This window comes from Enoplosus armatus, chromosome 21 (genome assembly GCF_043641665.1).
Source record: "Enoplosus armatus isolate fEnoArm2 chromosome 21, fEnoArm2.hap1, whole genome shotgun sequence".
NCBI classification, from domain to species: domain Eukaryota; kingdom Metazoa; phylum Chordata; class Actinopteri; order Centrarchiformes; family Enoplosidae; genus Enoplosus; species Enoplosus armatus.
In genome coordinates, this window is record NC_092200.1 from 680,001 (window position 1) to 697,500 (window position 17,500).

Genomic DNA, 17,500 nt, shown 5'->3' on the forward strand with positions numbered 1-17,500 from the left:
TCAAGTTTTAGTCACTCCAGCAGCGTCTCTATGGGTGGCAGGGTCCATCAGTCCATCAGTCCGTCTGTCCTCCGCTCTGGTTCAGACTGAAACATCTCAACAGCTGCTGGATGGACTGTGACGAGATGTGGTTCAGACCTTCATGGTCTAGATCTGGATTCGAGATACAAACCCAAAACCAGGTCACAAACTGCCTCTGACTCCTCCACCTCCTCTGGTTTGGGGTTACAAACCATCAGCTGACCTCAGACCAGATCAAAAGAAGCTGTGGTGATGCTTTCCAGCCACAGTCTCTTTCCTCTCCCTTTAACTCCAAACCATCAAACCACAAACAGCATCCCTCTGAGACAGTTTACACCAAGATCCAGATGACTGGAACACCATCTCAGTCCCATGAACCCTCTTCCAGAAACATCCCATATTGGTCCAGTTTTTCTAATCCTCATGATTCCTTATTACATCTGCTCTCCTGGCAGTGAAACAGGACGCATTAATGAACCAGACAATACAGAAACAGGACGGTAACAGAATGGATAAAACTCCATGTGGACTCGCAAACAGCTTCTGTCCTGAAACAAAACCTCACTGATGATGGACATAAAGAGGAAGAAGAGTTCCAGTGATGAACATACAGAACACAGGATTTGATTTAGGTAGAATGGTATATTTACTGTGGAGGGGTTTCCATGTCAACCTGTGCACTTGGTAGTACTGCTGTACAGTAAATCGCCTTTACCTCTCGTGTTGACAATAAGCACTAAATACTAGGCGTGTGCACCTGCACCGATACACATCTAGATGCATGGGCTACGTTACGATACCTTTTAATACACAACGATTCGGTACAATCTGATACAGTTCTTAACATTTGTTTAATGTATTAATTTTATAAGTCAAATAAAACAATTCTATAAAAGTTGCAGACTGACAACAAATTACGTAACAACAAGCAACGTTCAAAATGCGACTGTCAGTCGGCTGTATGATATGTTTCCTCAAACAAGACTCCAGAGACAAATCAAACAGGTATGTTCTGATGGAAAACTAAACGAAGGCATCTGCGAGGACAGCGAGGACAGCTAGGACAGGACAGTTTGTGAGGTCTACATCGGTCCTCACTGCAGAATCATCAAAGCTTCAGTCAACCGATTTGCATCTTTAGAATCGGGCCATCGAGCGGTTCCTGGTACATTTAGATCGATCCAGGGGTCCGCGGATCGATGTAGTCGCATCTTTAACATTAAAGCCAGCTTCCGATTCATATCGGTGAATCGTACTAAACACTACTAATAATACTATTCTGGACTGAACTGTTTTGAAATCCAACTGGCCGACTGACCTGCTGCTAGCATGGCTAAAGACAGCAGAAAATATCTATATCTTTCTATGTAGATCATAATGATATAATAATGGGTTAGCAGTCGGTTGCTAACTTCAGTGATAAATAAAGCTGCACTTCATGTTGCTGCTTCACAATAAAAGCCCTCCATAATGACGAGCCATTCGGCTCTCTTCCTCTGACACTAACTGCACAACTTGAATACGAAACATTTCCATATGGCAGTGAGCGTTTCCATGGTGATGGCCCCACGGTGGCCTGTGAGGGCACATGAGAGGCAGAGCGACACAATAACATGTCTGATCTGAGGGAGGAAAGGTCAGCCATCTCTCTCTCACACACACATTATATACATATATACATATATATATGCTAATCGGCCTCATGTGAGCTTGTGAATGTCATCATGGAGCAGACCTCCAGAACAACATTAGAGCATCTGTGCCAGATGTCTTCGTCATATATGACTCATCTGTTGCCCCAAAACTTCTGCACACTCAATCGAATAAATCCAACATATAAAAGTGACAAACATCGTTCACTCCTCCACAGTTAGTCAAACCGTTCCCGACACTCATTAGCTTCAGTTGTATGTTAGGGAGTCCTCTGATTTAGCATAGCTCAGATATTCATTTATTATATCTATATATCTTCTCTATATTAACTTGCTGAGTACAATATTAACACAACGGATAGAAATAGACAACGTTACTATTATTATTATTATCCTTTAAGATCTCTCCAACTGCAGATCCAGGCTCAAATGTTACTATGCAAACTGCACATTTTCATATCACGTTATAAACAGTGACGGCTGTCGTATTGATATGAGAAGGCGTGAGAAAAGAGAGTCGGTCGGTCAGCTGCAACAACTCAGACACATAATCACATCACACACATTCACATGTCTATACTGCGTGTGTGTGTGTGTGTGTGTGACCTCCGACCTCCTGCGTTTCCTTGATGATATGGATACGGACATGTGTGAAATGCAAATGCTCAAAGTGTGTGTGCGTGACTTTATCATGCAAAATGACCACATACAAATTATTAAGAGCCTTTGTGCGCTCCAGACATGAAGGTCAGGGGTCACACACACACACACACACAGAGGCATCTGGCAGGCCAAGTGTGTGTGTGTGTGTGCATATGTTACAGAGATCATAGGGCAACATATGAGATGCAAAGCCATGGGAACTCTTCACACACACACATCACACATAGATCCATATCATTAATTGCCTTTGTGATATTCACATGCAACAGGCTGTGGTTTCACACACACACACACACACACACACACACACACAGGAAACTGCAGGATAGTTTGTGAGCTGAATAATTGGTTATTATGATCACAACTGACATGCAGATTGTGATTCACGTCGCTGCTGATCATGTACGGAAGAATATATATATTATATATTAGAACACAGTTTTAATCTATTTGAGAACAAATGTTCATGGGCGCTGTAGTTTTCTCTGAGCAGTAATTGTTATTTAACTTTGTTCAGTTTCTAACAGTAAGTTGCTGCCTATTTGTCTCCCAGAAACTCGCTTCATTTTTTCAGAAAGACCGATGAAAGAAATCCTGAGTGGGATACTTTAGAGAGTTACAGAAGCTAGTGGAACAGAGGCTAGACAGGAAGTGATGTCATGACTTCGACTCTCTATTGGTCAACGGCTTGAATTCGCTTGTCAAAGTTCGATAAAGTTGCCTCTCGAATGATTCCACCGAAATGAAGTGATTTTTCTAAATGCTGCTGTGACCGGGCCTTTACACTCTCCTCCTACTCTCAGCCGAGTCCTGGCCTCCATCCAGCTGGATCCCAAAACGGGCTTCCCCTCCCCAAACTCACTCACTCTCTCACACTCACTCACACACACACACACACACACACACACACACACACACACACACACACACACACACACAGCCTCTATTTATAGCCACTCACAAGTCAGCCTCAACACTGCTGAACCATTCTCTGTGAAAATGATAAGAGGAGGAGGAGGAGGGGGAAAGAAAGAGTACTAGAGCTTGTTGTTAACCAGATCTCGCTCGCTCAGGTTCTCCATGCAAACACACACACACACACACACACACACACACACACACACACACACACACACACACACACACACACACACACACACACCAGCTGTAAGTGCCATCAATCACAGTCTGGTCGGCCCTGACAGCACACTGGACTGCAGACAATAAAGCCGACCTCCAAGACGGTGGGCCTCATCGCCAGAGAGAGAGAACAACAAAGACAGGACAGAATGAAACTTAAACTGATCCGAAACTTCCCAAAAACGACACATCGATGGTTTGCTTGAGAGAGCTCGGGTCTGCCAATTGTTTTTATTGATGAAACGATTAATTAAAAAGAGAGCGCAATGTGAAGTCGTTAAATTGCTTGTTTTATCCGACCAACAGTCCAACAGCAAAAATTATTTAGATATATAATTACAACAAGCCAAAATGAAGAAAAAAACACCCCGAAACAATTCCTCATATCTGAGAAGCTGGAACCTGCAAGTACAAACTCTGCAAGATGAATCTATTACCAAAAAAGTCACGGATTGAATTGTTCCCAACCTAACAGAAACACACTGTAAATACAAACAAGACTACGAGTCGACACCCATTTTCACATGCTGATGTTTGTATATATAATGTTCACCATGTTCACCTTCTTAGCTTTGCATGTTAGCATGCTAACATTAGCAGTAAACACAGCCCAGCTGAGGCTGATGAATGTCATTAGTTCTGCAACATGTTGACCTGATGATGGCGCTAGATGAAGAGTCAGAGGATCACCAGAGTCAGTAGGACTCATCCACTAGGGAACATTTTAGACTATTGGATGGATTGCCATGAAATTTTGTACAGTTTGGACCAAAGTGGTGGACCACCCATAGAGTCATGCTGCTAGCATCTTATGAGAGTAGAGTCAGCTGCTGTTTAAATGATCAGACAAGGAAACCCAAAGACACAGATCATGTTGACAGTTTCAGAAAATCATTGCCTAAAAAACACACTTTGTCTGAAACATATGTTGTAAATACTGTGGAAAATACATTTGTACATTTGCACAAAAGAAATGCCTTTCTAGAAACAATTCTTCTCTCTGAATTGTCCCCCTTCCATCCTCTTGTCCTGAACTACTCTGGTACACTCTTTATGATCTAAGGGTCCTTATGGATTTCCTGCGTATATTTCTGCACATACACTTTTTGCAGATTACTCATTAAACCAGCAGCCATCTGTTAGCTTGTTCCCATGGGAACAGTCAACACATTCTGCACATATGCTCATTGTACTGGAATCTGAATTATTGCCGACATCTGTATATTTGTAAACCTGTGAGCAGCAAACAGCTGCAGCTCTGTGAATCTGTCAGCTGCTGTCAGATTCTAGTTAAGCCATATGACACAGAAAACAAATCCAAACATTTAGAAGTTAATAAAGGGACCACTCTCCTTTGTCTATGTTTCAACAACAACCAGAGAAACATTTCACCATAGTTGTGAACTCATATTCACTCATAAAAGCCTCTTCAGAAAACAATGAAACCCCCTGAAAGACCACGAGAACCCCAATCAACCACAAACCCTGCATACAAACCCAATAAGAAACCCTAGAACTATATAATTACGTACAAGAGCACACTCAGGATATCTAGAACACTCTCAAAGGGGCCCTGGTAATAGACAGTTAGAACCAAAGAGGTTAGGAAGCAGCAGAAAACCCACCACTGGAAATCTAAAATAATCTCTAACCTCTACTAACAACCTGAAGATTCACAGGAACCCTCTAATAAACCCTGTCTCAGCTTGAAGACATAATGGAACTGAAGAGGAACCTCCTCATGGATCCCCCTAAAACCTTGTCACAGGGGTCCAGAACCCCTTAAAGATTGCCTAGAATGGCCCTTAAAGAACCTTTGAGTGCCCTTAAGGACCAGGGAAATCCCTCTACAGCGCCCATGGACAAAATAAGGACTCCCTGAACTCTGTAAAGGAGTACCACAACCTAAAATATCCACACAACCTTAAAACCCCTCTTGAACACTGATATAGAACTGTAACCCCCTCAAGAAGCCCTGAGACACCCGAGAAGCTGCTGAAACCAGCTCAATGACAAATTAATTATTACGTGGAGCCATGAATCCCTTGAAAGTAGCCTTGGAACCCCCTTGAATCCCCCATGCAGAGCCCTTTTAAAGACAGCTTGAAACCAACCAAAGAGCCCAGGAACCCCCTCAAGAGTCCCTAGAACACTGCTGAGGTCCACTCAAGGAACCCCCTATGGACCCCTAATACCAATTCACGTAGCATCAGAAGCCCCTAAAATGCCCTTAAGGACCACCGATAACCCCCATGGAGTCCTGGGTCACATTAAAAAACCCTGTGAAACCCTAAAAGACACAAAGAGACCCCCTCGAGTACCAATAAACCCTCTGGTGTTTTCCTGGAACCTCTTCAAGAACTCCTTCAACCCTGTCAAGGACACTTAAAACCCACCAATGAAATCCAGAAACCCCTTCAAGAACCCCTAAAACCATTTCAGAGCCCACTGGAAACCCCCCAAATGTCCCCTGGAGGACCCCGCATCGTACCACAATTTGAGAAATGTTGCTGCAGACAAAACACCAGACCTCAAGTCTACAGAACCACATGTGAGTGTGCACGAGGCCAAGTGTGCACGTGACTGTTCACGTTTTAACAGCTGATAACAGTCTGATGCAATCCAAACAAATCACAGCTGCAGGAGAGAAACCACCAGATAAGACAACCACCATAAGAGTGTGTGTTTTGTTGTTGTCGTCCAGACAACATCTGCCCCTGTCATCTCTGTGAGACCAGACAGGACACACACACTCCCAGACTGGGCCCCCTATCCCAGGACAAATGGCAGCAGAGAAAGTCATTCCTCTGGTCCTCGAGGGAGAGAGGAGGGCGAGAGAGGAAACAAATGAGTGGAGGGGGAGGAGGGGGATAGGGGGGCAGTCTGGGCCCCAGGGAGCTGTCAGTTTGTCAATGAAAGAGAGCTGTGGACCCCCCCCCCCCATCTGTCACAGCAAGGCACCAAACTTTACAGCCGACCAAACACAATGCAGAGCAACACTCTGCTATTTACTGCTGTTATTGTACACCATGAGCACAGGGAAGGCTGCAGTCTGATTGGACGGTTTGAAAGGAGCTGGACTCATCCCTGCACTGTGTGTTTGTGTGTTTTGATAAAGGGTCTTGTATTCTATTGTTTCACTGTGTGCTTTGGGCCCAAATAGCATGAGCAAGATAACACATTATCTGACCAGGTCTACACACACATGCCAGCACAGCTTATCTGGTGAAAACCAACAGAGTGTTCTCCAAAAATACTGACCACTGGCTGAACACTGACTGAACACTGACTGAACACTGGCTGAACACTGGCTGAACACTGAACATTGAACACTGGCTGAACATTGAACACTGGCTGAACACTGGCTGAACACTGGCTGAACACTGACTGAACACTGGCTGAACATTGAACACTGGTTGAACACTGACTTAACACTGAACACTGGCTGAACATTGAACACTGGCTGAACACTGGCTGAACACTGAACACTGGCTGAACATTGAACACTGGTTGAACACTGAACACTGGTTGAACACGGACTTAACACTGAACACTGGCTGAACACTGAACACTGGCTGAACACTGACTGAACACTGACTGAACACTGGCTGAACATTGACTGAACACTGACTGAACACTGAACACTGAACACTGACTGAACACTGACTGAACACTGGCTGAACATTGACTGAACATTGACTGAACACTGAACACTGACTGAACATTGACTGAACACTGACTGAACACTGACTGAACACTGACTGAACACTGACTGAACACTGGCTGAACATTGAACACTGGCTGAACACTGAACACTGAACACTGACTGAACATTGAACACTGGTTGAACACTGGCTGAACACTGAACACTGGCTGAACACTGAACACTGACTGAACACTGGCTGAACACTGAACACTGGCTGAACATTGACTGAACACTGACTGAACACTGGCTGAACATTGACTGAACACTGACTGAACACTGACTGAACACTGACTGAACATTGACTGAACACTGACTGAACACTGGCTGAACATTGAACACTGGCTGAACACTGAACACTGAACACTGACTGAACATTGAACACTGGTTGAACACTGGCTGAACACTGAACACTGACTGAACACTGGCTGAACACTGAACACTGACTGAACACTGGCTGAACACTGAACACTGGCTGAACACTGACTGAACACTGGCTGAATACTGAACACTGGCTGAACACTGACTGAACACTGACTGAACACTGGCCGAACATTGACTGAACACTGACTGAACATTGACTGAACATTGACTGAACACTGACTGAACATTGAACACTGGCTGAACACTGAACACTGGTTGAACACTGGCTGAACACTGAACACTGGCTGAACACTGACTGAACACTGAACACTGGCTGACCACTGAACACTGGCTGAACACTGACTGAACACTGAACACTGGCCGAACATTGAACACTGGTTGAACACTGACTGAACACTGGCTGAACATTGAACACTGGTTGAACACTGGCTGAACACTGAACACTGACTGAACACTGGCCGAACATTGAACACTGGTTGAACACTGGCATATATTAGATAGATATTTGAATTAGTTTGGTTAGCTGAGTCACTCTGAATTTGACTGACTGCATCTTTGTGGTGCCTCAAGAGAATTAAAACTCCACAAACATCTGGTTGATATACATGAGACTAACACGAAAGATTGATGTGTAACTCTTTAACTACGATAATCAGGCTGTTATCTTAGAATCAAATTATTATTTAGCTTATAGAGTGACTAACTGTTTTAATGTCTGGAAGTTGGTTGTCCAGAATAAACACAACATTAGCAGCTCTCTGCTAATGACTTTGTGTTTCTCTGTGTGTGTTTTGTATGTTTGCCAATGCGTGTGTGTGCGCGTGTGTGTGTTTCAGAGAGAGTTATGATGCCGGTCCTGGCCATAAAATTAGTTTTATATTCACTGGCAGACTGCTCACAGCTCAGCAGACCTAATTTATGAAAAGTCTCTCTCACTCTGGACACTCAAACTGCACTGAGACGATTCAATATTTGACTTCAAATCAAGAAATATCACCAATCATCTGTAATCACGAATGATCATTTGGTTTGGATGATTTGCATGTCAAAAATAACATTCTTTTTCACCATGAATGCTTTGAAGTAATCAGCAGTATATGTAAGACACAAAGCATTTGCTTTTAAATGTATTGCACTATAGCATGTATTCTCAAGAATTTAGCCATAATTAACCATTTAAAAAACTATTAAAATGGATAAAGTACAAACTGTTCTCTCCCTGTCTTCCTCTGCATCTCTCTACCCCTCTCTACCCCCTCACCCCTCTTCCTGCCTCCCCTCCCTCTCTCCGGTCGTTAAGCTGCAGTGACAGCTCGCCTCCTCCTGCTGCAGGTATGTGTCGCTGCAGTGTGAACGCCGGCCGAGCTGAAGCGTCACATTCAACACAGAATACCACAAAATCCAACAGTCCTGAGTCCTGAAACCACAAGGGACCCGACATGGTTCCCTGAGGGACTCCTTTAAGAGAGTTCATGATAGTGTCTGTAGTTTTAGTGTCAATACGTATCAAAAGCTGTCAAGTACTAAAAGATCATCAAATGTTTGTTCAGGCTCATAATCCAGTTGATTTATTATTTATTGATCAGAATTGTTTCTGATCATTTCAGCGGTTTCAGACAAAGTTCTTGTACATCTGCTTGTGTTTATTTAACATTAACAACAATTTGACAACTTTGACTTCTTTTGTTCAATGAAAAAAGAAAAGCATAGTTTAAGTATCAAAACTGAAACTTGACACAGTATTTTTGATTTTCAGGTGCTACCAGCCCAAGAGATCCACCATGCGAGAATGAGCTCCGTTTAGCAGCACTTGGGCCAGCTTTGGCCCAGGGACCACATCCAGAACCAGTTCTGTTGGGCGATTCTGGTGAGTCAGTCATCATGAATCTGACACGAGCCTGCCAAGCTGAAATGCCAGATTTTGGCTGCTGAGGGTCCTAAGGGTTTGTTTCCTGTCAGCTACGCTAACATCTGACACACAAATAAGACAGATTTACAACAGATTCCACGAGATATCGCAACTTGAGCCACCAGACAGGTTTTAAACAAGACTAGTTTAACATCTAAACCAATTTCGGAGGTGAAAACAAAGGAAGACAAACCCAAACAGCCCACGACGACAGTCCACACACAGTCACATCATGTTGGAGTTACCAGTTTTCAACTTGTCGTTCACATCAACGTCCAAGTGTCTGAAAACCAAACAAACATGGACGCCTCACATCACGTCTGTTATTAACTAATTAAACAGTCATACAACCACCTTGACTTGTCTGATGAGTCTTTCCCATCTCTGCCGTCCGTAGAGTGCAGCTGGTCGGACTTGAACCAAAACGTAGTTCTGCAGTGAGATGGATGTTTAAAAACTGAAATTCTAATTGGCTCATTCCATTGTGCAGTCTTTGCCGTCTTATCCTGCGTTGGTTTATTTGATTAACCTGTTGTGAGAAACGTGCTATGATGCTGCTTTTACATCACATCACTCAGACAGGAATTACGAGCAGCAGAGTGGGAAAATTGTTCACTTTGCCTCCGACTTGTAATTCAAAGTCAAAGACATTGGGAATTATTTCTGGCAGCTAAAGCTGATACAGCTAGTATCAGCAAACCATCGGCACAATGGCTGCAAAGCCTCCATCAGTTACAGTTGCATCCATTGTCTAAGTCTAACATTTAGATAATTAAAACCAAACTATACATTGTTGTTTGTGTCTGTTTCACTTGTTAATAAACTACAAACAAAGCAAAAGAAGCTTTTCCAATGGTGTGGACACAAGACAAGCAACGGGCGTAACCATTCTGGAGTACAGCGTGAACACTCCCACGTTAGAGTCACGGGAGGTTTTCCTGTTTTCCCCATTCTGCTGACACTGCATGCATGCAGCACAACCAACCTCTGAGCCTTGAAGTAAAGTATTTGTTTGGCTGCTTAGAACCACCAGAAACGTCAAGCTCCACCACAGTCACATCTCTAACGTGAAAAATCTTAAAATCACAATAGAGAAAATTCTGATGTTAAAACAAATCCAGAAGACCCTTCTAACGGGCACTGACATCAGGTTTAGAGGTTCACGTCTGTCCTCCGGCCTGCAGCGTCCAAACACAGAGCTTTATTCTACAACATGTGAGCGTCTTCTGTCTCCGTCCTTCAGCAGAACACACAAAGAAACCTCTGCAGGCCTCTCCCAGAGCTAATGATGTATGTGTGTGTGGGGGGGGTTACAATAAAAACAGGGCCTCCTCCTCCTCCCACAGTATTGATCGCTGAGAAAGCAGGTCAGCTGAGCTACAGCCATATATTAGAGAGAGCAATGAGTGTAATGAAATGTCGACACTGCAGCTCAGTCACTGTAAACACACTGCAGGACATCCGAGCTAACTGGAGGAGAACATCAGAAACCTGAATATCAAATGTGAAAACATCTCACCGTATCAGAAGAAGATCGTTACAGTTAACACAATCTGTGGAGGTTTATTAAGAAAACTGAACACACGAGCTCTTGAAGCTTAAATCTATGTTACGATGTCAGAACTCTATCCTAAGGATCCGGCTGGTGATATTCTATCTTTTTCTTATTTTCATCAAACCTCATGTTCAGACCCAAACCAGCAACCTGTCAGTCCGTCTCTCAGTCCTGTCTCACTTCCTGTCTGTGGCTCTCAGCCCATTGGTTCCTGCTGAAGACGTCCATCTTTAAAAACTCCTCACAAATATATAGTAACAGCAGGAAATAGTGCATCTGTTGGGGACTATTTTCAGTGGCGGATGAATCCACATGTGGCGCTCTCGTGGGTGTTTGGGGCAGCAGGACGACGTGTGCGGGACTGAGTCCAGATAAACTACAGTGTGTGTGTTCATGGAGCCTCGTCACAGTCTCATGATCCTCCTTTAGCAAAAAGACACACGAGGAGTTTGCAGAGATCAGCTGTCAGATTTGAATGACCCCATGACCTTTCCTCTAGCACCACCCTCAAGGCAAACTTGAGTTACGTTTTTAGCTCCACTGCTCATAAAAGAATTAATTTCTGTTTCACCAGGAGGTTGACATGTTGGTCAAGAGAGTCCGCAGAGTCCGTATACACTGAGGTATAAATGAAGCTACAGCCACACTGAGGCTGTACTCGGACACGGTGATGCTTTGAGCTAAATGCCGACATCAGCATGCTAACGTGGCACTGGAGGAAAAGTAAGGGGAGCAACAAAGTCCGTAGGATTCATCCTCTGGGGAACATGAATGTCTGAACTGAACTTTATCACAATCCATCCAACAGCTGTTGAGATATTTCAGTCCGGACCAAAGTGGTGGATGGACAGACAGACAGACAGACAGACAGACAGCGCTGATGCTGTTCTCCTCAGAGGGAGCTCTACTGATCACTTTCTATAGATATCAACTTAATATTTAGCCAGTGATTGTTTTATTGGTGGGAAGCTTCTGGTTTTCTCTTCACTTCATGCAGTTTGCTGTGAAACAGGGAGATAAATCGCTCCTCCAGTTCCTGAACCTGGTTTCAAATCAGCGCTCTGTTTCTCCCTCCAGGTCTGCTCTTAACCCAGTACCCCCCCCTCCCCCCCCCCTCCCCTCCCCTCCCCTTCCCCCCATTCCCGCTCCTCCCCCTCCCCCTCCCCCTCCTCCTCTTGACCCCATGTCATCAATCTTAGGGGAGCCGTGAGGAGAGAAAAACAGGCACTGGCCCTTTAAATCTTGCATGTAGCTTCGGGCAACCCATCCCCCATCATGCACCCTCTTCACCCTCCTCACCCCCCCCTCTGCTGGTGTTCAGGCCCTGCAGGGAGTCTCATAGTGAGAGGGCAGTGATTCAGGCCTCAACAGTCCACAACAACAGAAACATTCTCTACTTTTAGAGTTACAGGAAGAGCTTCCTGAGCGGCAGAACAAGAAGCTTCTACATTCAAACAGACGGAATCTTGTTAATGATGTTTTCTATGTTCATCATCATTCCATCAAGTGGAAATATTCTACATGTCTGCTGCATCAAGGCAGACCTACGACAAGGTCAATAAAGTTCTGTGACTTTGAACACATTTGCCTTTGCACTGAGGGAGTCCATCAACAGAAAATCCAAAAGGAGAAGATGAAGCCTTTAGCTTCACCAGCTACGTGTTTATATTCACAGAAACATAAAAGCTATGAAGTGGAGAAAATGTCTGACAGGAGAGGACAGAGAGAGACAGACAGGTGAGGAGAGAGAGACAGACAGGCGAGGAGAGAGAGAGAGAGAGACAGGCGAGGAGAGAGAGAGAGACAGGTGAGGACAGAAAGAGACAGACAGGTGAGGAGAGAGAGACAGACAGGCGAGGAGAGAGAGAGAGAGAGACAGGCGAGGAGAGAGAGAGAGACAGGTGAGGACAGAAAGAGACAGACAGGTGAGGAGAGAGAGACAGACGAGGACAGAGACACAGACAGGCGAGGACAGAGAGAGAGAGAGACAGGCGAGGACAGAAAGAGACAGACAGGTGAGGAGAGAGAGACAGACAGGTGAGGAGAGAGAGACAGACGAGGACAGAGACACAGACAGGCGAGGAGAGAGAGACAGACGAGGACAGAGACACAGACAGGCGAGGACAGAGAGAGAGAGAGACAGGCGAGGACAAAAAGAGACAGACAGGTGAGGAGAGAGAGACAGGTGAGGAGAGAGAGACAGACAGGTGAGGAGAGAGAGACAGACAGACAGGTGAGGACAGAGACACAGACAGGTGAGGACAGAGACACAGACAGGTGAAGACAGAGAGACAGACAGGTGAGGAGAGAGAGACAGACAGGCGAAGACAGAGAGATAGACAGGTGAGGAGAGAGAGCCAGACAGGTGAAGACAGAGAGACAGACAGGTGAGGAGAGAGAGACAGACAGGCGAAGACAGAGAGATAGACAGGTGAGGAGAGAGAGCCAGACAGGTGAAGACAGAGAGACAGACAGGTGAGGAGAGAGAGACAGACAGACAGGAGAGGAGAGACAGACAGGTGAGGACAGAGAGACAGACAGGTGAGGACAGAGACACACACACATGATCCGCTTACACATTTTGGGCTCCACAAAGATGTCGACCCAAAGTCCACATCCAAAAGGGTTCATCCTCCGGAGACCAGGATCAAGACCTGGACAGGTGCTTTATTCACTACCACACACATGATGCAAGCCACTGAATGAAACTGATCTCAGATCTGCATCTGTCAACAGTGAAGAGTCGGAACAACATCATGTTAATTATTCAGACTACAACTATTACAACTTCTGCACAGCTGCATGAAACAGCTGGACTGGACCCACACACACTCCACATGAGGTCATTACACAGGGAGGGGTCGAGCAGGTAACAAAAGACAACAGCAACATCAGCAGACGTCTCCTGCCAGCGAGGCACCAAACCCGCTGTGATGTGGTGAACTATCAGAACCACACAGAGAACAGCTGGAAGCTGAGTGCTGCAGTAATCGGTGTCCTTCCCTGATTGGACGAGGCCTTAATTGGCAGTTAATGCTACATGAGGTGAATTTACTCCTACAGGTTCTCTCAGTGGTTCACCAGGAGGCTCTCCGGGGTTATTCAAAGGCTCAGACCATCCAATACATAATCAATATATCCTGCTTATTACACACACACACACACACACGAATCAGGTAGACTGAAGATCAGTTTACTCATATTGATCAGCTGATATCTAAGTTAATGTATCAGTGATTTATCAGCTGATCCATTTGGTCAAGAACAAGATATTGTGAAAAAAGGTCTTATTGTTAAGTCAGAAGACAGAAATCATGTGACAGCGCCCCCTAGTGAGGCTGAGGTCAACACCTGCAGGCCATTATCAGAAGTTTTAATTCTTAATATTGGTATTGATTAGAAATCCCATATCACTTCAGTATCCATGTACAATTTATCATCAGATTGCTGTAGTGCTTTTCCTCCTGTCCTCTGTGTGTGTGTGTGTGTGTGTGTGTGTGTGTGTGTGTGTGTATGTGTGTGTGTGTGTGTGTGTGTGTGTGTGTGTGTGTGTGTATTGATTGGGAGGTAAAGCTGTGAGCAGAAGAAGAAAACGGTTTTCCACAGCAGCCAACAAACATTCCCTTTGTTGCAACTGTACAAACCTGCAGCTCTTCAGGGCTCATACTGTAAAACACACACACACACACACACACACACACACACACACACACACACACACTGCATCTGTTCCTACAGAAATGTTACACTTAAATACAAACAGACCGTCTGAGATATTATTGGACAAACAACATAAAGGACAACGAGGTCAAAGTAACATAGTGACCTCAGTGACCTCTGAGGCAACATTAGCCGCTACTAGCATAATACACCCCAATCTCCCACCCAACTGTGGCTGGCGACTTGAGCTGCATTCTGGGTAATGTAGGCGCCAGGTGCTGACAAGGAAGAAGAGGACACATCTGGTTGTGACTGAGTCACAGAGATGGTCCTTTAATGGTGATACACATCATGGAGATATCAGAAGAACCGGATGTGCAGGTACTGACGTCACGTGATCAGAGGAAGCCACCTGAGCGGCCTGATGAACTGTCACCTTCCAACGCATCACAGGGGTATTATGGGATGTTTGGTCGGCCTGTTGCGTGTGTGTGTCTCTGTAGTAATTTTCCAGCACGCACGCGCACACGCCTCCTCTCCACTACTACGAGGCCACATGACCGAGCTGCTTCATTCATCCACCCGCCGTGTGTCGTAGTAAAACGCGCGTGGACTGCACCGAGGAGCGCGTGCAGGGGGGGCGGGGGCAGGGAAAAGGAAAAAGAGTAAATCTGTCCGGTTATCGGTGATTTCTGAGGCTCGAGCTCTCTGCTACCGCTCTGCTGATCGATTATCGATCCGCCTGCATGCCTGAGCAGACAATGGAGCAGCAGCCTGCAACCACACACACACACACACACACACACACACACACACGGCTGCAGCCAAACACAACTGACAGTGAATGCAAACGCGGGCTGTGCTGAAGTGACTGCTGCTGTGCTCACACTCAGCGCTCGTGTGCAGCCTCCGCTGACTCCACTAGGTGCGAGCTGAGGACAGAATCCTCAATCCACCTTTAATCTGACAACACGGCAGCACACACGCAGTCTACCATCGACTATGAATCCATGTAGTGCTCCAGAAAGAGCTGATGGTGTCTGCGGGACTCGGTGAAGCGGATTTGCTCTGGATTCCCTTTGATATTCTTGTAGTATTTGTATAATATTTCTATTTCACGGACTTCGTCGGTCCAGCGTGAATCCTGCTCTCCTTCGCCATGTGCTGCTGCTGGAAAAATACTACAACACTACAGACCGCTCACAGGCTCACGAAACCCCTACAACCCTTCTACAAAGGGTCCTAATCTCTGCGGGTTTGGTCGTGGAAACATCACGCCGGCTATTTCCGCTTAAAATCACTGATTACATTCCTCCGTTTTCACGCGTGGAGCTTCTGAGGAGGTGCCACAATGGACCTCGATTATATTCCTGTAATATCTGTAAAGGGGGGCCAGTAGCATGCCTCACAGTGGCTTCCCTAATATCCTGGTAGTATTTCGGTGCGTGCAGGCTGCAGTGTTGCAACCTGCAGCCCTTCACCCACAAAACAAACAGCCAGACCAGCTCTCTCTTTACCTGCACACAAAGTTCCCAGCAGAAGTGCACCAGGCAGCCAGGAGAGCCACATATTCCCTCTAGTTGGAGACGGTCGCCGCTGCGCCGCCAGGTTGCCTCCTGCTGTCCCCCGGATCCTCCTCCAACATTTAAAAGACAAGTTACAGAAGCGCAGAGGGACGCTGCGTATAACCACGACCCGCAGCCAGGCCCGAGCTCCGGGAGAGCGTTTTTGTCCAGTGGGCTTTTGTGTGTAGTGTGGTGTGCAGTGTGTAATAATCCAGTCAGCAGCCTCCTCCTCCTCCTCCTCCTCCTGCTCCTCCAAAACGCACCAGACCCGCACGGCTCTACGGAGAAGTTCCCAGCGGATCCAGAGCCATGCGGGGCGGACAGCAGCGGCAGCTCAGCCCGGGGTCACTCACGGTCACAGCCCGCTGATAGTTCCCAAACCAACCCGCAAAAAAGCACTGTGAAAAGGCAGCTGGAGGAGTGAACACAGCCCGCAGCGCAGCTCTCCTCTGCCCGCCTCTCTCTCTCTGTCTGTGGCTGAGTGCGGCTCTCTCCACCGCCTGTCCTCTCTGTCTCTCTCTCTCTGTCTCTCTCTCTCTGGTCGGGGCTGCTGGGGACAAGCAGACAGGATCATAGTCAAGTTGCACGCCCATCCACTTCACCTGCTTCCTCTTTCAAAATAAAGCGCCCGGGACATATTTCGGATTTTGAAGGCTGGTTATGGTATTCTCGACTCTTATAAACTGAAACGAAGTGAAGGGATTCAGAGTTCCACCCTCTGTAGCATTTATCTTTATTTATCCCCGACAGAGACGATCTGTCCTGACAACAACATTCAAGGTTTTGAGTTTTGCAAAATATAAAAAGTGATGTGCTGAACCAATCCAGGGAGATCAATCCCTGATCCTTTATGGCAGCTATTGTGACCTAGTAGGCCCAATCAGTGTCCATCAGAAAAACATTGATTCGCCATTCCTGTTGTCTGGTAGGCAGCAGCAGCTCGCTGATTTCTTCCTTCTACTGCTTTTATTTTGATAATCTTGACGGGAAGCTTTGACTTTCGTTTTGACTGACTTGACAGTGTTTGGTGCGCCCAAATTAAACCGAGTCCAAAATGGCTCCTAAACAGAGAGAGAGACAGAGACTAAGAGAGAGAGAGAGAGAGAGAGAGAGAGAGAGAGAGACAGAGACTGAGAGAGAGAGAGAGACAGAGACTAAGAGAGAGAGAGACAGAGAGAGAGACAGAGACTGAGAGAGAGAGAGAGACAGAGACTAAGAGAGAGAGAGACAGAGAGAGAGACAGAGACT